We start from the raw sequence: 24,221 nt of genomic DNA, 5'->3' as shown, positions 1-24,221 counted from the left end.
TGTTACTTTAGGATTAGAGACTGTTACTTTAGGACTAGTGGTTGTTACTTTAGGATTAGAGATTGTTACTTTAGCATAGTGATTGTTAGTTACTTTAGGACTAGTGATTGTTACTTTAGGACTAGTGATTGTTGCTCATAACATGTGCCTGTTTTTCTTTCCTCAAAATCATTATCAAAAAAACAAAAACAAAAACAAAAAACAAAAACCAGATGGAGGAGCAAATGCCAGCAAGAGAGGACTCAGTCAGGCAGGAGGCTCTCTGGACCATGTCTGAAATCCCATGAGGGCTTCCTTCAGAAATGCAAGTGTGTGTGATCAAGTCCATTCAAAAGTGCATTTAAAAAATAAAATAAAATAAAATTAGGTTCTGAAAAAAAAAGTGACACATTAGCGTAATTGAAAAAGGTTTCAAAATGTAGTCTTGGGAATATATTTTGTTTTAAAAGAACAGTTCCAAATTCCTTAGTTGTAGGTCAAATTCTGTTTCATTCTCAAGTATCTGATATTTAAAAACAAAACAAAACAAAACAAAAACAAAAGACCTCTCTTGGGGCTCAAGAGATGATATAATTGTCCCCAGCCCCCGAGGAGCTGAATTCAAATTCCTAGTGCCTATGTAAAAAGCCAAGAATGACCTTACATGCACCCAAAACCCCTTCTGAGTAAGGGGTCAGGGAATAAGAGAGCCACAGAGGCTTCCTGGTAGCCAGCCCAACTCCATGTTCATTGAGAGATCTGGTCTCATGGGATAAAACCAAGAGTGATAGACCAGGATACCCCATGCCTTCCTCTGACCTCTGTACCCTGTGAGCACACACACACACACACAGAGAGAGAGAGAGAGAGAGAGAGAGAGAGAGAGAGAGAGAGAGAGAGAGAGAGCCCTTGATTGTCCTGATTGCCTGCCCCAGAAGGTACATGGCTCATGAGTGAACCACAGATCATCTTCTGAAGCCACATACAAACACACACATCCATCCACATCCGCCGCAGCGTTTTACATAATCTCAAAAATGACACGTGTCCCTAAGTGGTTAAGAACCATCACTCTGAGCATCAATTTCTGAGCCCATCTGGTCCCCACGCAGCCAACGGCTCCTGGGAGGCTGAGGCTAATTTTTGAGCTTGACATTTAGAGAGCTGAGGCTTCCACACAGCATGAAAGATGCCAATAGTGTGCCACATTCAGGCAGCATACGGAACAGGAGAAAGTCAGATGTTTCTTTTGACGGCAAAGAATGAAACCAACCAGTTGCCAGCCAAGCAGCCCAGCACACAGGTCCCAGGTCCCCAGAAGCTAGAGCTTTCGCTAGGGGACAGGTTCCAGCAATCAGGGATAACTAGAAATAGACTCTGGACATAGCTTTTTATTGAACCACAGCAAAGCTGAGATTCAGGAGTGGCGTTGCGAGCTTGTGGTTAAGAGTGTGAGGCGGTGAGAGAGAACCTCCACAGGCCAGGACAGTTAAACAGAGATTTAAAGGGATGGAAATGACATCAGCAGGGAGTTTGTAGAGGGAAGAAAGTAATCTGAGGCAGGAGATAAGAAACAAGTATATAGCTGGGCGTGGTGGCGCATGCCTTTAATCCCAGCACTCGGGAGGCAGAGGCGGGCGGATTTCTGAGTTCGAGGCCAGCCTGGTCTACAGTTTGAGTTCCAGGACAGCCAGGGCTACACAGAGAAACCCTGTCTCGAAAAACCAAAAAAAAAAAAAAAACAAACAAACAAAAAAAACAAGTATATTTGTGATTTATTCCCTTTTAGGGGGTATTTTTTTTATAAATTTGCTGGTTTTGAAAGGGTTAAGTGGGGCTAGAGAGATGGCTCAAGGGTTGAGTACTTGATGCTCTTGCAGAGGACCGGGGTTTTATTTCTAGCACCCACATGGTCACAACTGCCTGTGACTTCAGTTCCAGTACATCCAATGCCCTCTTCCAGTATCTACAGACACTGCATGTGTGTGATACACACACACACTCTCACACACACTAAAAATAAATATATAAGCAAATGCTTTTTGAAAAGTATGACACATCTACGCCACACAGCCTAGGTCTTCCATCTCTCACCTGTCCCAATAAATTATGTGATTTAAGTTTTCATGGTGGAGGAGTAGAAAAGTAGACTAGTTTCTGGGGTTAGGGGACTGGAGAGATGGCTCAGGTGGTAGTGTGGCTCTCTAAGTGTGAGGACCTGTGTTTCATCCTGAGACCCGATGGGAAAAAGTCAGGCATGAAATATATACCCATCTTCCCAGGGCTTAGGTTTGAATTGGCAGGCCATGGGCCAATGAGAAACTCTGTCTCCAAAACAATGTGACAGGACCTAAGGAACAAAACTCAAGCCTGTCCTCTGCTGTATGTGCCTGTGTAGGTGGCATGCACACACACACACACACACACACACACACGCACGCACGCACGCACATCCACATATGAACACAGCTTCAGGACATAACATAATTTTTACTCTGTCTCTTTGTATTACCCGTTGACTAAATCTCATTGACTATGATGTTCTTTTCAAGCTGTAAACATGATCACCACACAGCATCTGGCTGCAGGAAGTCATTTCTATGCTCGTAATAGCATCTAGCTAAGAGGCTAAAAATTATGCACAAGGGATCCTGACCCAGGGCCATATCTTCTTAACCCCTTGATATTTATATAAAACAGTTTGTATAGTGGTAAGTGTGAAGGTTAATTTTAATTACCAACTCGACATGGTCTAGAGTCACTTGGGAAGTGAGTCTCAGCTAAGGATTGTCTAGATCAGGTTGTCTTGCTTGGGAGACATTATCGTGATTACATTGCTTGATGTGGGAGGACCCAGCCTGAAAGTGGGCGGCACCATTCCCTAGGCTGGAGATCCTGAACTTAGGAGAGTAGAGAAGTCAAGCTGAGCACAGGCAGTGAGTGTTCATTGCTTCTGTTCTTGACTGTAGATGTAGTGTGACCAGGGGCTTCAGGTTCCTGCCCCAGTCACAAACTGTCACCAAATCATGGGCCTCCAAACCCTTTCTCCTCTAATTTTTTTTTGTTTGTTTGTTTGTTTAATCACAACAGGTAATGGAACTGAGGCACATACTGCCTCCAAAAAAAGCAAAAGAGTTAGATTCCTAGGAAGACATATCTACACTTGATTCATCAGTTCCAGTCTCCTGCTCCTCGGCTGCTATGCTCAGTCACAGCTTTGTACCTGTGAGTCTCAGGAGGGTACACACCACAGGTGGCCATATGAACATCACCCTTCTACAGTATCAGTCTTCCCATTTGGGCCCTGTGACTACAACGGCTCCAGTACTGCTCTGGCTAATCTCTAATCTGAGGCTGTCAATGGCTGCTTTCTCATTACGATGATGGGATCTCTGAAGGAAGCAATCTATGAACAAACATGGCTCCCATTTTGTCAGGGCACAGTTCACCAAGGTGGGGACTGCGTGGTGGCAGACAGGACCAGCTCTTGTGTGTACTGGTGGTGATGGAAGTGTTACATATTTGGGAATCGGGAAGCTGTGAATCTGGAACAAGAAAATGGGGAGCCTGGAACAAGAAGTGGGGTACCAGGGAAGGAAGCAGAGAGTCTACAGCAGAAAGCAGAGACCCTGGGGCAGAAAATGGGATGAAAGCAGAAAACCTGGGGGAGGAAGCAGGGGACCTAGGGCAAGAAGCAGGGCTGCGCTTTCCCCTCTGGTGACTCAATTTCTCCAAGTGGGACAGATCCACCCAGTATGGCATTGCCATCTAAGGACTAATCATGCCAATACATGAGACCACGGGGGACATTTCACACCTAAACCCTAAGGCCATGCTGACATGAGTCTTCAGTTATTTAAATCACTTTCATGGTATCTCAGAGAACCTTTGTGAACTCTCACATGGCCTCACACCAGAGCAAACAACTTTCTCACCTGTCCCAGATGCTTCTGAGAGTCTGTAGTTCAGCCAGTGTAGTGATTATCTTTGCTTCTTTTCATTAACTAGCAAGATGTAGAACAATGTATCTTCTATATGGTTAGCTTGGTGCACGCTCACTGGGGAAGGAGGCCCAGGAGGGAACTCCAGGAACTGAAATCCAGCTTCATAGGAACACAAACCAGTGGCTTCCTGACTGAGTTTGCAACCCTGGGCTCTGCTTGTTTGCTTTTTCTTAGAACTGTGTGTCCCTGTAAGGGGTTAGAAGGAACACATCCTCCTCTGAAGCCTCCAGGCTTCCAACCTACAGAGAGCAGAGCACTGGCCCGAGAAGCAAAGTCTCTGACATCCAAGGCAGAAGCCCCAGCACAAGGAGGCAGAGAGAATTCACCTTCTGCTCAGTGTTGGCCCTCAACAGACGAGACATAACCAGACACGCTGGTGCGTAGATCTCCTTAGCCTAACCCTATGCTGGCCTCCTTCAGAAACACCCTCCCAGACAGACCAAAAATCATGTTCATAATGTTTAACCGGTGACCTGTGCATCCTCCTGTCTGCCCCAAACAGTACTAGGGTCACAGGTACACACCTAGCTTTTTATGTGGGCTCCAGGGATCTGAACTCAGGTCCTCATGCTTGCACTGCAAGCCCTCTTAGACACTAAGCCACCCCTCAGTCCCCACCTTGATAATGTTAGTAACAGGACTATGCTGGCGGTGATTCAGTGCAGACAATAGGAACAACAGACAAAGCTCTCTGGAAGCCCAAGAGCATGAATTACCGCTGATCAACTGAGTAAAAGTCTGACATCCTCTACCTGCCACTTCCCCGAGGTCCCCTCCGGGTTTAACATAACTACCCTGAAGCCACTGCTACCCCGAGGTTTCAAAATTAGTATACTGTAGAGATTTCCTAGATGTGCACTTTCATAACAGGGTGCGCAATTCCTGCTGCAGGCTTTCCCCCAGGCACGGAGGCTGCTCAGACAACTCCGGATTTAATCTTTCCCCTCCTGGGAACTGCTAGGCGCCATTGTGCTGGGAAGGCAGACTGCAGAGGTAACTCAAAACGCTGAGTGACAAGGAGGTGCGATTTTATCTGTGGGTATGAGTGTGTGGGTGTGTGCACATGTGTGCAGTGTGCACGGATGCCTGAAGAGTGTGTCAGACCCGATGGGAGGCAAAATTACACAGATGGTTGTGAGCCACCCAATGTGGGTGCTGGAAACCAAACTGAGTCCTCTGGGAGAGCAGCCAGTGCCCTTAATGATGATGCCATAGCTCCAGCCCAGACACAGTTTTCTTCATGTCGTGTTTGTGATGTGTTCCCTAGCCACAGAAAAGCCACAAGTCATCAAGAGAGCTCCGACTTGGCCCCAAATCCCAGCTCTAGGATAGAAGGTGACGTGGTCCTCAACTCTCATAATGAGTGAAGGGCTGAGGGTCCTATGGCACTCTCTGGAGCCAACAGACTCTGCCCACCTCCATTCCCGAAACTCACAATAGTCCTTTGTCAACATCCCCAGTGGCTACAGGAGGAAGAAGGCACGATGCCCACTGAAGCTGAACAGAAACTTTACACCTGCCAGAGGCAGAAGTTTCTCGATTAGCATACACTTCTGCCTCATCGGTCATCCAAGGCGTTCCCTGTGGACTTCTGTAATGCTTCCCATAGGTACCCTGAGGATAAAGCGGAATGATCCATGTGCTGTCTGTACGGAGCTCATGTGTGCACCTGAAAATACAGGCAACTGTTTCACTGCTGCTGGAAGAAATGGTGCTGTGAGCTGTGCCCACGCAGGTCCTAGCAGTCCGCAAAGAATCCACCTGCCTGCTCCACTCTACCCTCTGCACACAGTTTCATTCTCACCACATCTTTAAGATAACACCCTCCACAGTGATCCTGACAGCAATTGATCAAGAAAAAATTCTGAGCTGTCTTAAAATTAATTGCACAGGCCATCGGGTGAGAAAAAAGGGGGGGGGGGAGACATCTAATCAGCTATAGGTGAAGTCAACAGAGAGGACTGTGTGGAAACTCTGGCTTAATTCCACTGCAGCTGACCTCGAGGGACCTGCACCCTGTTTTCCTACGTAGGGTAAAACCTTTCGGGACTGTTGCCCTAAATTGATGGCTGATGACTCCTCTATCAACCGCTGTACCTTTCACCCTGGCATCTCCACGGGCTATCTACCAGCTTAGCTACCATCCCTTCCCTTTCCAAAGGTGTGAACATGTTCTAGGGCCGGGGAGAATTCTCAGCCACTGAGGTGTCTGTCATGGAAACATTAGGACCCAAACTCCATCCCTGGCGCCCATGAAAAGCATGGGCACAGTGCCCCAGAGGCTGAGAGGTGGATCCCTGGGGCCTGCTGGCTATTCAGTACATCTGAGCAGTTTTGCCCTCCACTTGCTCCTTACCACAATGTTCTCTGCTGCAGCAGAGGCCTAAAACAAAGACAGTGGGTTAATGAGCCAAAATCCACCTTTCCTCCTTATAAGTTGATGGCCTTAAGTATTTTGTTACAGTAATGGGAGATAAGTTGATATATACATACACACACACACACACACACACACACACACACACACATACACACATGTATGTATGTATGTATGTATGTATGTATGTATGTATAGTGGTTTGTAAATGCTTGGCTCAGGGAGTTGCACTATCAGAAGGTGTGGCCCTGTTGCAGTAGGTATGGTTTTCTTGGAATAGGTGTGTCACTGTGGGCATGGGCTTTAAGACCCTCATCCCTGCTGCCTGGAAGCCAGTCTTCTGTCTGCCTTTTGATGGAGATGTAAAACTCTCAGCTGGTCCTGCACCATGTCTGCCTGGATGCTGCAATGCTCCCGCCTTGATGGTAATGGACTGAACCTCTGAACCTGTAAGCCAGCCCTAATTAAATGTTGTTCTTTTAAGAGTTGCCTTGGTCACGGTGTCTGGTCACAGCAGTAAAACACTAAGTTATATTTCCCCTCCAAACTACAAAGGACTCTATAGCTGAAGGTGATCAAATGCAAAGGCTTTATGCCTTCCATTTGCCTAAAAGCAAAATAGAAGTTCACAAGAACAAAGATCTTTTTGACTTCCTCCTGCCTTTTTCCCTATAGGCTGGAAGTAAATTTCAAGGCCTCTTTATTGACTCACAGACTCAGAACCAGTGGGACCCTCAGTTCTTCCCATGAAATGTATCTCACCTTGGATACCTGGGACAATGTTACCTGTGTCCCATCACCTACCTAAAGTGTGTTGTTTTTTGTGCAAATACTTTTCTCCCATGTGATACACCTGCATGACTAGTAAACATGAACTTTCCCCTTAATCCACCTATCGATACAGGGCTGTGTCTCAGCCACAAACTCATGCCAATTGAGGAAAAGTATGTTTTTCTGTTTCTCATTTTGGTGGCTTAGGTGGGATTTCCAAGATATCCCACTTGCCACAGAGGAGCCAGAAGATGACTCCATGCCAGATATCTTGATGCAGGACCTTTGTATATAACATCACCACTATCTGGAGTGGACCTTGCTTGTTGGTACACATGGCTGGCTTGCTCACCAATTTTAAGGCTTGGCCAAAATGAACGTGGAGAGCCTTATGTAAAATCCCTATGCCATGGAGCACCTTACATAAAAATCCCTATGCCACGGAGCACCTTACATAAAATCCCTATGCCACGGAGCACCTTACATAAAATCCCTATGCCACGGAGCACCTTACATAAAATCTCTATGCCACGGAGCACCTTACGTAAAAATCCCTATGCCACGGAGCACCTTACGTAAAAATCCCTATGCCACGGAGCACCTTACATAAAATCCCTATGCCACGGAGAACCTTACATAAAATCCCTATGCCACGGAGTACCTTATGTAAAATCCATCTCCCACTCTCGGTGTGATCCTTGAATCACCTCTACTGCCTTATTCCTCCTCCCTTCAAGCATTGACTTTATGTGACAAAATTTCGTTAGCTTAAACTGATTGGCATTACTCTTGTCTTTTAAAATACATGTTCCATGGCCAGGATGTCTGCCTGTTTGTTTTAGAGTGCCTCCCAACACCCAGAACCCTCATGGTACCAATCAGTACTTTATGCTAATACGAACCAAACTGAGTTTCATTTATGGGGAACTTCATATTGTCAACTTGGCAGGATCTAGGAAAACAGCTACTGAAGCAGCTCCTGGAAAGGAAAGACGGTGTATATTCTTACCAACCTTAGCTACCACATGAATCTCGTGTTTAAGGTTGGGCCAAACAATGACAGATGGCACCAGAGAACTGCAGGTATTTGAACACTCTTTGGCCTTTCTGAGTTGAGCTCAAGCCTTGTGTACCAACCAAGGTCAAAATGTGTCTATTGAGTATTGGAATAAAATCACTTCTTTGATAGTTGTTCTTTTACGGGTCATATTTATGAATTTGTTTCTTTGTTGAGTTGGTCTGTATGTGTGTGTCAGTGTTTTGTGTATGGTGTGAGTGTGTGTGTGTGTGTGAATGAATATGTATATGTGTGTGAATGTGTGTGAGCATGTGTATGTGTGTGTTTTTATGTGTGTATATGTGTATATAAGTGTGTGTATGGTGAGTGTGTGTATGTGTGTGAGCATGTGTATGTGAGTGTGTGTATGGTGTGTGGATGTGCATGCGTGTGTATTTGAGACTATATGTATGGCATGTTTGTGTTTGCATGCATGTGTGTGTGAGTGAGTGTGTGTTTATTATGTGTGTGTGTTTGCACACATGCATGCATGTGTAGGTCAGAGGACAACTTTTGGGAGTCAGTTATCTTTGTCCATCATATGGGCCTTGAGGATGAGTTCAGATAACCAGACTTGGCAGCAATTGCCTTTACCTGCTGAGATATCTCACTGGCCCTTTGACAATTGTTCCTTCTGGACAAACTGTACACTCTGTGCTTAGGGAGGCCTGGGTTGCTTTGGCTTACAGGTTACAGTCCATCATCTACGGGAACCAAGGCAGAAACCTGAAGCAGAAACTCCTTTGAAATAAGCCATGGAAGAAAAGGCTTACTGCCTGTTCTCCAGGGCTCACTCAGCCTGTTTTCTTATAGTACCTAGGTTCACCTCCCCGAGGAGCAGAGGGCACATCACCCACAGTGGGCTGGGCCCTCTCAGACCAATCATTAATCAGACCCTACAGACTTTCCAATCCTATGGAGGCAAATCTTCAGTTAATGTCCATTTCCTCTTCCTGGATAACTCTAGCTTGTGTCAAGTTGATAAAAACTACCCAGCACAGTGAGAGACATTGAAAAACTGGCAAACTCAACCAGGCATCCATTTAGGTTGGCCCAGCTTTTCAGGATGTAGTCCAGAGGATGCGTAGAACATGGCCCTGGGCAGATGGCTCCCTGGAGGGCACCTCTGAGGCCAGAGGCTCTGCTGTGCCACACCTCCTGGGTGCAGCGACCCCAGGAGCCCAGGTTCTACTTCATACTATCATTCTGCTGATCATCTGTTGGCCACTGCAGCAAACAGTGACAGAAGCAACTTAAAAGGTGGTAAAGTTCCTGTGGGTTAGTTTGGGAAAATGTGATCCAATGGCCAGTTGTCCCGGCTGCTATGGGCCTGTGCATCACAGCAGGAACACCCGGTAGAGCAGGCTGCTCACCCCACGCTCAGGAGGAAAGGGGGTTTGCCCTATCTGCCTGCTCCCCTTTCATCTCAGAGTTTGTATCTAGAGTGTTCCTGCAGATTCTTATATTGAAGGCTTGTTTCCCTAGAGTGGCACTTTTGAGAAGTGGTGGGGTGCTGATGAGGTGGAGCCTAGGAAGCCATTTCCAGGTCATAGGGAATGGGTCCTTGCCCTGAGAAAAGCATAGTGGGTCACTGGGTCACTAGCTGGGTTTTCCACTATTCAATTCCCAGGGCCCACACTGTGGAAGGGGAGTGACAATCCCCAAAAGTTTTGATCTCCACATGCATGCTATGGCATGTGCCACCCATAAACAAATAAACAAAATAAATGCAATTTTTAAGAAAGAACAATTGTCAAATAAAATAATTATTATCAAAACAACAGATACATATTAACCCAGACTGATGCCAAGGCTTGTCTGTGCCCTGGGAAATGTTCTAGAATCAAGCCTTGCTGACTCAGAGCCCGTAGCCCATCAGGGCAGGTGCATTTGAGTCCCCACCACCTTCTAAAGCCTCACGGAAGACATTTCCCATCACAGACTGAAGTCACAAAGGGCCGGCCATCTGTCTGTCCACAGAGATGCCAGAGAACATGGAAGTCCTGCAGCAAGAGCCACCTGTCACTGCACGGCCCCGGGAAGGTAGATAATGCACTCTGCTTCCTGTCCCCTTCTTATCTTGGCCCATCTACCAATCACCAATATTTATAACTTCTCACCCCCACCTAATAAATAAGTAAACAAGCAGGCCGCTGTTTCCTGAGCACACAGACCCAAACAGGCCTTCCACATAAGGATCTGCAGAATATTCTAGATGCAAACTCAGATGGAAGGGGAGCAGGCAGAGGAGGTAAGGCCTCTTTCTTCCATTCCACAGGGGAGTGGGGGGTGGGGGGAGCAGCCTGGCAGCCTGCTCTGTCCAGAGATGCTGCTGTGGTGTATAGGCTCAAAGCAGCAGGGACAACAGTGACCCATTGTCCCCTCTCCTTGCACTGGAGGGAAGCTCTCCTCTGACACAGAACAGAGTTCCCTTCCTAGGCCCTCAGAGATGTCTCTCCCCCTTTAAAATATCTGCTCCATCTAAACAAGAAAATCACCTGCTTACAAACAGATCATTCCATGTTAGAAACTATTAAAAATGGCTCCTCCGCAGGCTACCTCTAAACTCTGAATTAATGTGACATTTTATAGGCGACTAGTAGGGATTTTAGATTAGAACCATGATTTGACTTTTTTAAAGCAGAGAACACTCTCCTTGACACTAAGACTATACACCATCTCTTAGGAAACCCGCCACTTAAGGACAGTAACGCCACCCAATATTCCTAGATTCAGTGAGATTTCTTGAATCCCTCAGACATTTGTATGAGGTGCCGACATTTCTCAAACACAGAATGTAAGTTTGTGCTGGCCTACATGGAGACACCCCAAGGACAAGCTCCATGACACATATTCTGACAGAATGTTCTTCTAAAAATACACACACACACACACACACACACACACACACACGTACACACACACACGTACACACACACACATATTTTCAAAAGAACCTACTCTTGTATTAATTGGATTTAATGGGTGCATCTTCAGAGAGGAATGAAACAAGGTTGTATTTGTATATGTGTATGTATATATATGTATATGTATATGGTGTACATGTATATGGTATATATGTATATATGTATATATGATATATATATGATATGTGTATAATATGTACTTTATATTTATTTATGTGCATGTGGTGTATATGTACACCTTGGTGTGCAGGTGCACATGCCTGAACTTGAGTGCAGAAATCAGGGAGGACATCTGCTTCCTCTTCCACCGTTTTCCACATAGACCTATGGGGAGGGGTCTCTTCCTGAACCTGGAGCTCCTGTCTGTACTTGAGCAAAAGTCAGCAAACCCAACTAACATCATGACTTCAGGACTAGCAGTCTTAACTACTGAGCAATTGCTCCAGCACATACATGTACTTCATATGTATGAATATCTGCATGTGGCCACATACCCTCTCCCTTGAACCCCCACTCTCTTCCCTAGAAATTATCTAACAGGAGTGTGTGTGCATGCATCTCTTTCTCTCTCCTCCTCTGTGTGTGTATGTGTGTGTGTGTGTGTGTGTGTGTACACTCACATGATGTATGTGAGTGAGTATGTATGTCAAGGTGCACATGGAGAAGCTAGAAAATAACTCTGTAGAGACAGTGGTCTTCTTCTGCCTTGATGTGGGTTCCAGAAAGAGAGCTCAGGTGTCAGGCTTAGAGGACCAGTGCCTTTACCCCAGCCAAGCCATCTTGCTGGCCCAGGACTAAGTTTCTAAGGTTTACAGAAGGAGCTGCTATTGCCTGAATGCCACCTTCCCCAAACCCATGGTTTTCAGGACCCAGTGCTACTACTGCCTTACAGTAATCGAACAACACAGAGAACTACAAGGATAAGCTGATCATATGAAAAGGCTAAGGAGCAACGGAGACAGAGAGCTATAGGCAGACTGGAGACCAAGGAAGACAGATTCCAAAGTCCTTTGAAGGATGGAGACATTTTCCTGGCTAATATCTTTAGTGAAATGAGAGTGAAGAGATAGGTCACGTGACTGGCGGGATGGCTCCACGGTTGAGAACACTGGCTGCTTTTCCAGAGGCCTGGGGTCCACTCTGTGGTGGCCTGGTGCTTGGGGGGATACAGAAGAGAGAATCAGATTACCTGGGACTTGAAATACAGGTGTTGATGAGTGCCCCCCACTTTACGTTTTGAGACAGGGTCTCTTACTGAAATGGGAGCTCACAGATTGACTACACTGGCTTGTCAGCATCCTCCTGACTACTCCTCCCCCAGTCTGGAACTGCACACCATGCCACCACATACAACCTTTATGTGGGTGTTGGGGAGCCAAGCCAACGACCTTGTGCTTGCACAGTAGGCGCTTTGCACACCAAGCGCTCTCCTGACCTCTCCCGGTCACCTTTTGAGACCAGCAAAGGAGAAGGCCGAGCTCAGCAGATTCTAGAGCTCCCAGTTCTCCGTGCCAGACGGGAAGCCTGCAGCTCTCCACAGTCATGCTTCTATGAGAACCTCAGCCAGACAAAGGATGGGTTCACCTTCTGCGTCACCGCTTTGATACAGAGAGCAGCAGGCCGTGATCAATTTCTGTTGCCTTTGAGTCTTTACTGCTGGCTGGCCTTGGTACCTGTCACTCAGGAGAAGCATCATGGCTGGGACCCATCCAAGCCCTGACCCTTGGAGCCTTGGTTCTCACTGTATTAGCTAAGCAAATGTGAGATATCCAGGGAGTAGCTCCCGTGAGTCGTACCCTGTCCTTTTTAGGACCTTGCTTATGACATCGGCTAACCACAGCCTCTGTCAGAGTTAACACTTAGGACAACAGGATAAGAGAGACAGGCTAAAGATGGAGCATGTTTCTCAGGCAGTACAGAAGCAATGCATGGCCGTCTTCTTTTCAAGAATGCTGCGCTGGAATGCCTGCAAGAATGACGTCATAGCAGACCAGGGGTGCAAGATTCATCAGTCTCTGATGGATCAGTGAGTCTTCCGGCAATTCCAGCGTTCACCCCTGATTAACAGCATGAGTTCAGCATCAAGTTTGTAGGGTCCTCTAATGGCTTAGGGGTCCTCTGTCCAAACACATCTCAGTGTCCCACACTGGGGAGCAGAATGTCTGACATTGACATTAACAGAGGGATATTCTAAGGTTCCATGGCAGGTCTCTAGAGAGTCGAAAGTGCTAGCCAGGTGGCAGCTCACCCTTGTAATATTAGCACTCAGGAAACTGATTACCAGTTCAAGGCCAGCTTGGAATACATGGCCAAACTTAGGCCCTCCCAACCCCCCCCAAACCCAAACAAGTCTGATGGATCTCGCTTCCCAAGTCAAACACTTCTGTGGACCTGCCTGGTCATGAACTGCGGACGTGTGTGCCTGTTGCTCGTGTCAGATCAGTAAGACACTCAGTGCTTGGCTTCACACCTTTCAAAGAAAGTAACAAGAAGGGAAAGGAGACTTTGCCGGTCCTGATCCTGTGTGTGGGCTGGAGAGGTGGCTCAGCAGTGAAGAACACTGACTGCCCTTCCAGAGGTCCTGAGTTCAATTCCCAGCAAACACATGGTGGCTCAAAACCACCTGTAATGGGATCTGATACCCTCTTCTGGTGTGTCTGAAGACAGTTACAGTGTACTCATACAAAATAAATAAATAAATCTTAAAAAAAAAATCACATCTTTTGAAGATGCTGGCAGATCATTAATGTGAAAGTTACTGATGGGGACTTGGCACAAAGTCTGCATGGATTCCACACCACTTCTGTGGAACTGGGACTTGAACCCATGACATCCTGTGTCCTGAGAAACTAGTCAGATGTTAGAGAAAAGCCAGTCGCTTTTCTGAGTCTAGAACCCTAGGAAATTACCTTGAACAGCTACATAATACCAAGAACTGTATTTAGAATACTCAGTTTCAGGGTGACTCAGTTGGAAAAGTGTCTGTCGCCTAAGCATGGGAACCTAAGTTCAGTCCCCAGCACCCACAAAAAGCTAAAGCAACAAAGCAGGAATGTTACATAGGTCTCTACTCCCAGCACAGAGGAGACTGAGACAGTGGGGCCCCTGAAGCTCCTCTAAATAAAATGTTGAGTCCCAGGTCAGTGAGAGATCCTGATTCAAAAAAAACACAGAGTGGAATGATTGAGGAAGACAGCCAACATCAACCTCTGGCCTCCACTAGCACGTGTAAATTAAATATATGTGCATGCACACACACACAAACATACATATATACACATACAAACACATACAAACACACACATATAAACACAAACACATAAGCACACAACACACAACACACACTCAAATACACACATAAACACAAACACATATAAACATACAACACACAGAAACACACACATATAAAAACAAACACATAAACACACACATATAAACACAAACACACATAAACACACAACACACACACATACACACACACAAACACACATAAACACACAGCACACACACAAACACACATACGTGCACACACACACTGGGTATCTTGACTACCTGGCAAGAACAAGTATATACACAGCCCAGATACACACAAAGTACCATGTCTTTATGGGACAGGAACATCAGGGCTCACCTAAGAGCTGAATTGTCACTGGTTTTTGTTGTGGTGTCACTGTGCTGTCACAGTTTTACTGGGACAATTAGGAGTGTAGCAATTGGATGACTACCCACTTGGACCCACACCAGCTGTGTGGATATACCATCTGTGACTCATCCCGGAACATATACTAGTCTACACCCTTGAGAGCTTGCCCATCACCCCAGAGCTGGATCCATGAGAATCTGGGATAGTGAGTCCAACTTCCCACCACGACCTGCACAGAATACCCAAAGTATGAGTCTTGACTAGCCTTGGGGATGGAGGTAATGGTACTTAGAAAAGGCGCTCCTCCGTTCGATAACCCTGAATCGAGCACAGTCCCAAAGGAGGTGTACACCTGTCTCGTCATCAGCAAACAGGGAGGCTGCATTCAATCCTTTGTTTTATCAGCAATGACCTCAGAGGGGTGGCCCAGGAGCAATCTCCATACCTGTGGTTTCCTGAAGCTGGTGTGTGTGTGTGTGTGTGTGTGTGTGTGTGTTGTATTGCACACTGTATGTGGAGGTGAGACCCCCCATCTCTTTACATAGCCCTGGCTGTCCTGGACTTCACTATAGAAACCAGACTGGCCTTGAACTCACAGGGACAGAGAACAACTTTGTAACCATCCTGGCAGGAATGAAGATACTCTAAAGAGACACTGTGCCCTCCCTTTGTCTATCAGACTATTGAAACAATGAACTCCAAGAAACTGGAGTTTTCCCCGGGGAATCTCAAGAGGAAAAGGCTACAGCGTGGGGCCAGCTCGATGGAGAGCTAATCTCCCAAGAAGGGATATCTCACAGTTCTGACCACCTGTCAGACACCTAGAAGAACAGACTGGAGCCTGATAACAATGGTCAGTGATGGGTGAGACAATACCTTGACCAGATCTTCACTGTATCCTCTTGTCTTCTATTTAAGTCTAAACCTCCTGTCAGGGCCCTGAAGAGGGACTTGGAGGTCACTGGCCTTAAATGTCCTTTCTTGTGTGCTTTCACTACTTCTGGTCCTTTAAATCGGCTCACTGATGTCAGGTGGCCAAGCCTGGCTCATCAGGGGGGCTACCAGGGCCACGACTGAGACCCTAAAATAATCCACTGAGTGTAATGTTCTGTTTACATTCACCAGGACTCTCCTAGGGAAGCTCTATGCACAGTTTGGCTCCTCTGATCCCATCTCTCCGACCTGTCACATGCAGAGCCTGTGATCAGTGTCTCTTCTGTCTCTTCAGCCTCCTCAGAGCAAGGCCCTTAGTACAGTGTGGCAGAAGCCAGCTTTGCCTGATTCAGCTTTCCCTGTCCTTGATAGCGTGTAGGCCAGGCCAAGCATCAGATAACAGCAATGACTCCTACTGCTCATTCGTCAAGGCCCAGCCCTGCACCTGCACCTAGCTGCTACTGCCGTCGGCATTGGCGTGGGTAATTCTGGACTCTGGACTCCCGAAGGCTGCATTTTCACTCTCTATGGGCAGCCTCAAGACTGCTTCAGGACATGCGCATTGCGCAGATGTTCCAACAGAACAGCCTCCTTCCACGTAGCCAGCCCAAGCTTACCCGCATCCGCGAGTCAAATACCACTCCCTCCCCCAAGACAGCTGCCTCAGGTCACTGCCACCCACATCAAGTCCTACAGAGTCCCACACGGTGCCAGGGGCCTCATTCACCCTGCCTCTGCATCTCTTCCCCTCTGCAGAGAGTGCCGTGGGGGTTCTCTGAGCTCACGTGATTGTCTCTGTACTGTGAACTCAATAGGAAATAGCCAACTCAGGAAACAGGCCCCTGTGGCCCAAGTGGAACAGTGAGCCCTGGCAAAAACACTGATTGGAGATTATCCTTTAGAGAGCCCAGCCCTTCTTACCCTTACCTCGGCTCCCAGCTGGATAGATTCATACCTACTGCCCTGCATTTGATCTTTCTAGACTTCTTCATCACATCTGAACACAGCGTTGCCTTAAAACGAGGCATGAAGGGGTAGGGATGTAGATCAGTCGGCAGAGTGCTTGCCTGGCATACAGGAATCCCCAGGCTCAGTCCCACTGCATAAACCGGGTATGGTGGCTCATGCCTATGATCCCCACACTCAGGAGTCAGAAGCAAAAGGATCAGGTGTTCAAGGTCATTCTTGACTGCAAGATCAAGGCCAGCCTTGGACACCTGGAACCCTATCTCAAAAACTTACATTAAACTAAGTAAGTAACAATAATAAACTAAAATTAGCTGTTAGTTTTAGCTAACTAAAATTAGTCTCGCCCTTTGTGAAATCACGCTGGACCTTTATCAACCAGACTGACTCTTGATGGTGTAACTTCACTGTGTCCTTCCCATGGTCTTTGCCAGTGACACGCAGAAGGGACTGCGGACAGACCCCACCATCACCGAGAACAGCTGACAGCCTGTGTGCTGCAGGAGCCGGTCCCAGGAAACAGTGGGACAAGAGGAGGCGTCCTCAGGCTGTCCTCTCTCAGCTCCCTCTACTGCCAGAAGAAAGAAGGTGGACTCGTGTCATCTTCCATTCTGGCCAGCCCTTTCTGCTTTTTCGTTTTCAGTCTCTCTTTGTCTTCATGGTTTGGACTGCTAAGCTTCAACTGCTCTGACATGGCAGGAGATGAGCTAGAAACGGTGTGGGTGACAGATGGCTCATCCACACAGCACACTCTTCCCTTCTGCAGGGGACCCTGCCATTCCATGCCCACTAGGAGGCCCATCTGGAGCTGTGCAGTCAGTCCACGGGCTGCCTCTGTGGTACTTGCCAGGACCTGGGTGAAGGGTGGAGGGTAGACGCTGGAGGCTGGCAGGTGAAGGGTGGAGGGTGGTGGGTGGCGGGTGGAGGGGCCCTTCTCTTAGCTCAGAGCCTCCAGGAGCCACTCGGCAGTGACACATAGGAAGGCAACTGGGAACAGCTTTCTCCTGTGTCTTTAATTAACTTAATCCACCTAACCATGTTCTTTAAATAATTGAGTACCTTGGTAACCGGTACTCAAGCGCTTGAAGAATTTTGGTTACAGGAACGCTGGAACCTTTTAATTTTGGTTTAAGACATTTCGCTTCCCCTGTTCCTATTCCAAACCAAGGCTGTGCCGGGAATCGTGGGTGGGAAAATAGAAAGCAGGGCCTAAGGGATGGAAGATAGCTGCTGAGGAGCAAAGATTCCTTCAAACTGTGAAGTGGCCCGTGCAAAGGGCCCTGGAGGAGGAGCGATGCGGCTCCGTGGCAGAGGGCTTGTCTAGAATGTGTGATGTGAGGTCCTGGGTTCAAGTCCTAGTACTGCAAGAGAAGAGAAGAGGAGAGGGAAGGGGGGATGGAGGGGAAGAGAGAGAAACAGAGGAAGAGAGAGACAAAGAGACAGGAGACAGAGAAACTGAGGCAGAGAGAGGCAGAGAGGGGGGAATGGAAGTGGGGGAGAGGAAAGAGGAAGGGAGGAAAACAAAAGAGAGGAGGTAAAGGAGAGAGAGAGAGAGAGAGAGAGAGAGAGAGAGAGAGAGAGAGAGAGAGAGGAAAAGAGAGAGAGAGAGAGAGAGAGAGAGAGAGAGAGAGAGAGAGAGAGAGAGAGAGAACAACAAAATGAGACAGACAGAAAGGGAGCAAGAACAGCATCTGCAAGCACTCACAGATAATCACAATTAAATCTTTTTTTTTTAATTTCCAAAAGTTTAAGAATAATTTGTGCAAATCCTCTAATTTTCTCTGCTACTAATTAACATCCGTTTATGTGGCAGAGTTTTCTAACCGCGCCACATGAGAAGCACATCCAAATCAAGGTAGCAGGTAGCTTAACAACCAGAGGCTTGTCTGGCATAGTTAAGGGCCTGGATTGTATACCACCTGCCCAACATGGGGAGAAGTTCTATAGGAACTGTAACTGCGTGAAGTCTCCACGGTGGCCCCGAAGCTGTGGCTGTGTGGTGGAAGCTGCCGTTGACCATTAGGTTGGAGATTCTCCAGGGTAGTCAGTCTCACTGCGTAGCTCTTAGGTGGATCTCGGCAAGCTCAATGACAGCCTGGTCTACATTCTGAGTTCTACACCAGCCAGGGCCACATAGCTACATAGTGAGCTTCTCTCTCTCTCTCTCTCTCTCTCTCTCTCTCTCTCTCTCTCTCTCACACACACACACACACACTAGATGTTTTTCTAAAATTTGGTGATTGTTTTTCTGTCCAAATGGTGCCTTCTTGAAGCAACCAACCAACTCACGTTTGCATCATCCGGTTCCTAAAAGTAAGCCACTGCCTAGATCAGCCCTACAGTGACCTTCACACTATCCATTAAAAATTGTGCTGGATGTATTCATTTTGCTAGCATTCTGTCAGCTGCGCAAGTGTGACATTTTATGACACTCACTTTATATGAGCTATCAAATATTAAGTCTCCTCTGTGGAATCTATAAAATACAAAGCTCTATTTTTTTCAACCTCTTGAGTAGCTTTATACACTATCAAATTAGAAACAGAAGCAAACACTGGGAACTCATCATTAGCACAGAGGTTGAAATATTTAAAGCCATGGAGAGGCTGTTCAGCATGGCAGCAACTTCCCCTGGAGAGCCACGCCCTCCGTCTAAAATCCCTCTCTCCTCTTGTCTATTCCCCTCAACAGCGAAAGTCAAATCCATCTCTCAAAAGCATTCTGCTCCCCTAGGAAACTGGGGACCATGGCAGGCACAGTCTCCCACATTTCCAAGCCTGGCCCTTACTGTACCCCCATCATAGCTGAGTATACCTGATGTAACCCACCTTACAAGGACCCCCAAGTTCATCGGCTATGGCTGGATGCCAGCCCTCACTTACCAAGCCTGTTCTTTCTTGGCCACATAAAGTCTGTAGGGAGGGGCCTTATCCCAGTCAGTGTCCCTCCATCCCCCACGAGAGCCCTTTTAGACCTGCTAGTGAGAACCTAGAACATCTCACCTGTTCCTTCAAAACCTGCCAGGGCTTCCCACACCACAGCAAGCAAGAATGGTCCCACCCCTCGGTCTCCTGTTCCTGGAGCCTCGTGCAGCTCTGGCTAAAGTGGCTTTCTGGCTGTGCCACCAAATGCAGGTGGAGAGCTAAGCAGCTGGGAGAAAGGGCGAGAAGCAGGGTAAGGTTGGAGGGACAAAAATCTCAGCTAAAATCACTTCTAAGAGAACCCGAGACCTGTGTGCCATGCTCAGAAACTCTTGGGTGAGGTCTTCTGGAGATGTGGGTATTTCTTCTATCTCCCCTATGACTTCTTTCAGCCTTTACCACAAACCTAACCAGAGCCAGAAAAAGACTTCAACAGATGTCAAGAGAACAAGAAGAAACTGTAGAGCCAGTGAATCCATGGATACAGAAGGCACATCACAACTGGGGCCTCCAACATTGTCGCCACAGAACAACCCCACGCATTTTCCCTGAGACGCACGCTGCCTTACTATGGAGCCTAGGCTGGCCTCAGACTCAGCAAAGCCCTCTTGCCCCCGCCTCTTGAGGGCTGGAATTATAGGCACATGCCGTGCTGGAACACTAGGTTTATGTGGTACTGAGGACTGAACCAAAGGCCATACCGTGCACACTAGGCAAGCACTCTACCAACTGAGCCACATTCAGAGAAAGTCTGAGAGACTGACAGTGAGTTTGTCTTGCTCTCCACTAAACTGACTAGCTGTGTCCGTCACACTCCTGTTGCTATGACAGACAAAAGTCACCAAAGGCACCGTCTATCTGGACTCAGTGGGAGGGCCTGGCATTTGGAGCATGAGGCGGCTGGTCACAGGGCATCCATCATCAGGAGGCAGAGATGGAGGCTGGAACTCAGCTCATTTTCTACCTTGTATTCAGTCTAGGATCCTAGCCAAAGAGGTATCACCCACATTAATTAACCCAATATAGAAACCCCTTTACAGACAATGCCAAAGATATCTCAGACTGTCCCCATCAGAGGCACGCCACAAGTTAATAACAAGACCACATGTTCTGGTGAACAACTGTCATGAGCCTTCAAAGTAATGACAACTCCTCTAAATGCCATTCACTAAGTGCCACAGGCCACGTGTGGTTCTAACCTCTTTGCTTATATTATCCTTGGGCCCATGCCTCTACAGATTGGGAAACTGAGTCGCAAAGAGGAGACTTTTCTCCTAGGTGATTCCAGATGTGGTACTGACACTATTAACCATGAAGTAGCCTTCTGGGGGCAGGCTTCTAATTTCCAGCTCAAGCAGAGCAGGTAACTAGGAATCACAAACTGTCTGAGATCCAGCAGATGCAAACTGCAAAACATGGCCAGTGTCCAGCAGGAGTCCCCTGACCTTGTCAATGTAGCCTTAGTCAGTTTTGCAAACTAAAGTGTGTAAACACAGTAGAAGTAGAAAAGAGCAGACAAGCTTGCCAGCCCAGTTCCCTACCCCTGACCTTGTTATAGCAGATGCAAACTGCAAAACATGGCCAGCATCAGAAGTGGAAGGGCACGGTCTCCCTGAAATGAACAGAGAGGACCAAAGCCTAGCTGAGTCCAGGGCCGAGGACAGGTTCAGAAAAGCAGAATACTCAAACACCATGTGCTTCACCACCTGGGCACAGATGGGGTGGACCCTATTCCATATTGCAAGGGTCTGGGTGACCCTACTCCACACTCCAAGGGTCTAGGTGACCCTGCTCTACACTGCAAGGGTCTAGGTGACCCTACTCCACATTGCAAGGGTCTAGGTGACCCTATTCCACACTGCAAGGGTCTGGGTGACCCTACTCCATATTGCAAGGGTCTGGGTGACCCTACTCCACACTGCAAGGGTCTAGGTGACCCTACTCTACACTGCAAGGGTCTTGGTGACCCTACTCCACACTGCAAGGGTCTGAATGACCTTACTCCACACTGCAAGAGTCTGGGTGACCCTACTTGCCACACTACCTCCAGTAAGGATCTGTGTGACAAGTTCCACAGGCTGAGGCATTTGACCTCAAAAGGGGGAGGCCTCCTGGAACCGGTTGTGGAACTCTTCTCAGGAGAAAAATTATTGAGCCGAAGATCTCTTGGCTACTTATCTCTTTTATGTTTTCTATTCCTTTTCCTATATACAAGATGTTCCTGATAGCCTAGGCCAAGATCTTAAGCTAGTATTATGGCTACAAAATCATCCCTTGAAATGGAGTCACTAAACATGACCTCATCTCCAGGAAAACCAGCACTTCACTTTATAAATCATGTATGAGAGAGTATTGATAAATATAAACTTTCCCAACAATAATATTTTATATGGCTGCACTNTGTCATCAGAAGTAGGTTTGGGTATATTGTTTAAGAACACCTAAAATAAAAAGAATTAAACATTTCAAATTTATGTTTTGAAGAGTTACAGAAGAACAGGAACTAGAGGTTAAATAGTAACTGATCATAAAAATCATTAGCTTGTTCTTGGGAATTTGCCACTAACCTTAGATGATTTTTGTATTTTGATGTACTAAATGATCATAACATTCGTTCTACCTGGATGTTTTACTGAAAACACCTTTTTTTTTTTTTTTTTGAAGTTATAAGACTTGGGTGACTTTGTATTTTGATGTACCAAATGATATCGTTATGTCTGTTCTATTTCGCTGCTTCACTGAACACAGCTTTTCAGAGCTGTCACACCTGTTTCTCTATGTATATAAACCCTTGACTGAGAGCTGTAAAATACACTCATATTCAAACTGCCCCTGTATTTGTTTCTGTTTGTCACCACTGAACCCTTACCCACCTGACTTTGAGAACCCACATCCCAGGGACCCCCATACCCAGCTGGGGTGGTCCATGGCACCTACTCCTTACCGCAAGGGTCTGACTGCAATGATTGTGATGACTGACCCTGATTGTCAGTTTGGCAGGATCTAAAATGCCCTAGAAGAACCTCTGAGCATGCCTGTGATTGGCTAATTGAGGCTTTAAAAAAAAAAATCCACCCTAAATGTAGGGAGCACCATCCCATGAGCTGGGGTCCTGGAGTGTGTAACAGTGAAAAACCTCAACACCAGCATCCATCTCTCTCCTCTGAGTCATCACTGTGTGACCAGCTACTTCCCTTTCTGCCATCAGACTTTCCCCGATGATTGTGCCCTCAAACCCTGACCTGAAATAGACCATCCTTTCCTTAAGTTACCTCTGTTAGTTATTCCCTTACAGTGATGGGAAAAGCCACGAGTGCAGTTGCCATTTATGGATGCCACTTGAAAATAAAATCCAGCAGATAGACACTCTAACCATGTCAAAGAGTATCTAGTGTCAACTGTGGGTCTGTCCCTGAAGCCAGCCTTGTGCTGGGGGGCAACTTTGGGGTGGGGGTGGGGAAATAGGTCCAAAGAACTGACTGAGGGTAACTCTACCTCCTTTGGTCTGGGTAATGTCAATCAAACATGTCCTGCAGCTCACAGACCCTCCCCCCAACACCAGTCAATGTTGTAGATACTCTCCCTTCCGCAGTGTCCTGAGGGCCTCACTGCTCCCACTGGGCTAATGGCTCAAGGGAAGATTCTATTCCTAACAGGACTCGCAGTTCTGTTATTAAAAGCAAAGATGGAGTTGCCTGAAATCCACGGCCACTTGGTTGTAACAATATGTTCCAAGTTCTATAAATAGGAACAGAAACAGCAAGTTTGGGGCTGAAGGGTAAAAGAACCCTTTGAGATACCGAAACACTAAAGATTTCATGTAGAACAGATGGGATGGGTTTATACATTTAAGCCTAGGTCTTTGTTCTCTCTCCTTGACCAATGCTGGCTAGAAGCTCTCATAGAATTCATCATATACAGTATGTGTGCATGTTTGTGTGCACACCTATGTGCAAGTGCATGCCGTTGTGGGCACAGAAACCAGAGGAGGATGTCAGCTGTCCTCTTTGTCTCCTCTTGACCCTCCAGAGACAGGATCTCTTACTGCATCTGAGGCTGGGCTGACAAACAAGCAAGTACCAGAGATTCCCCTGCCTCTGACTCCTGAAGAGCTGGAGTGGACTGTGTGTGCTTTTGATCTGCATGCTAGGGGACTGAGTTCAGGTCCTTGTGATGGCACAGCAAGAACCCTACACACACACACATACACACACACACACACAACACACACACACATACACACACACACACACACACACACACACACACACACACGCAACCCCGTTACACAGTGTTCTTAAGTAGGAACATGCTGAAAGTGTGGTTTTGGCTCAAGGTCATCTGTATCTATATTTGGCTCTCTAGGAGTAATGTCCTGTTTGAGGTCCGTGCATAAGGCTTACAGGAGCAAAGACTTAGAAATTCTTTTCTTAGCTTTGTGTGCTGGCTGGCTTTGTGTGTCAACTTGACATAAGCTGGAGTTATCACAGAGGAAGGAGCCTCCCTTGAGGAAATGCCTCCATGAGACTCAGCTGTAAGGCATTTTCTTGCCTTACCATTGTGGGCGGTGCCTTCCCTGGGCTGGTAGTCTTGGGTTCTATAAGAGAGCAGGCTAAGCAAGCCAGGGAAAGCAAGCCAGTAAA

The 24,221-nt window shown here is 47.0% G+C and overlaps 1 protein-coding gene across 1 annotated transcript in view; it reads right to left on the bottom strand.

The window, feature by feature from the left end:
• The window catches only part of Kcnk1 (potassium two pore domain channel subfamily K member 1), a 39,012-nt gene that overhangs the window by 8,037 nt on the left and 6,754 nt on the right, over nt 1-24,221 (bottom strand). The window lies entirely within an intron of this gene.

The sequence above is a fragment of the Mus pahari genome, chromosome 20 (genome assembly GCF_900095145.1).
Source record: "Mus pahari chromosome 20, PAHARI_EIJ_v1.1, whole genome shotgun sequence".
NCBI lineage: Eukaryota > Metazoa > Chordata > Mammalia > Rodentia > Muridae > Mus > Mus pahari.
The sequence above is the reverse complement of the archived record's forward strand: the minus strand, read 5'-3'. Positions and strand labels throughout refer to the sequence as shown.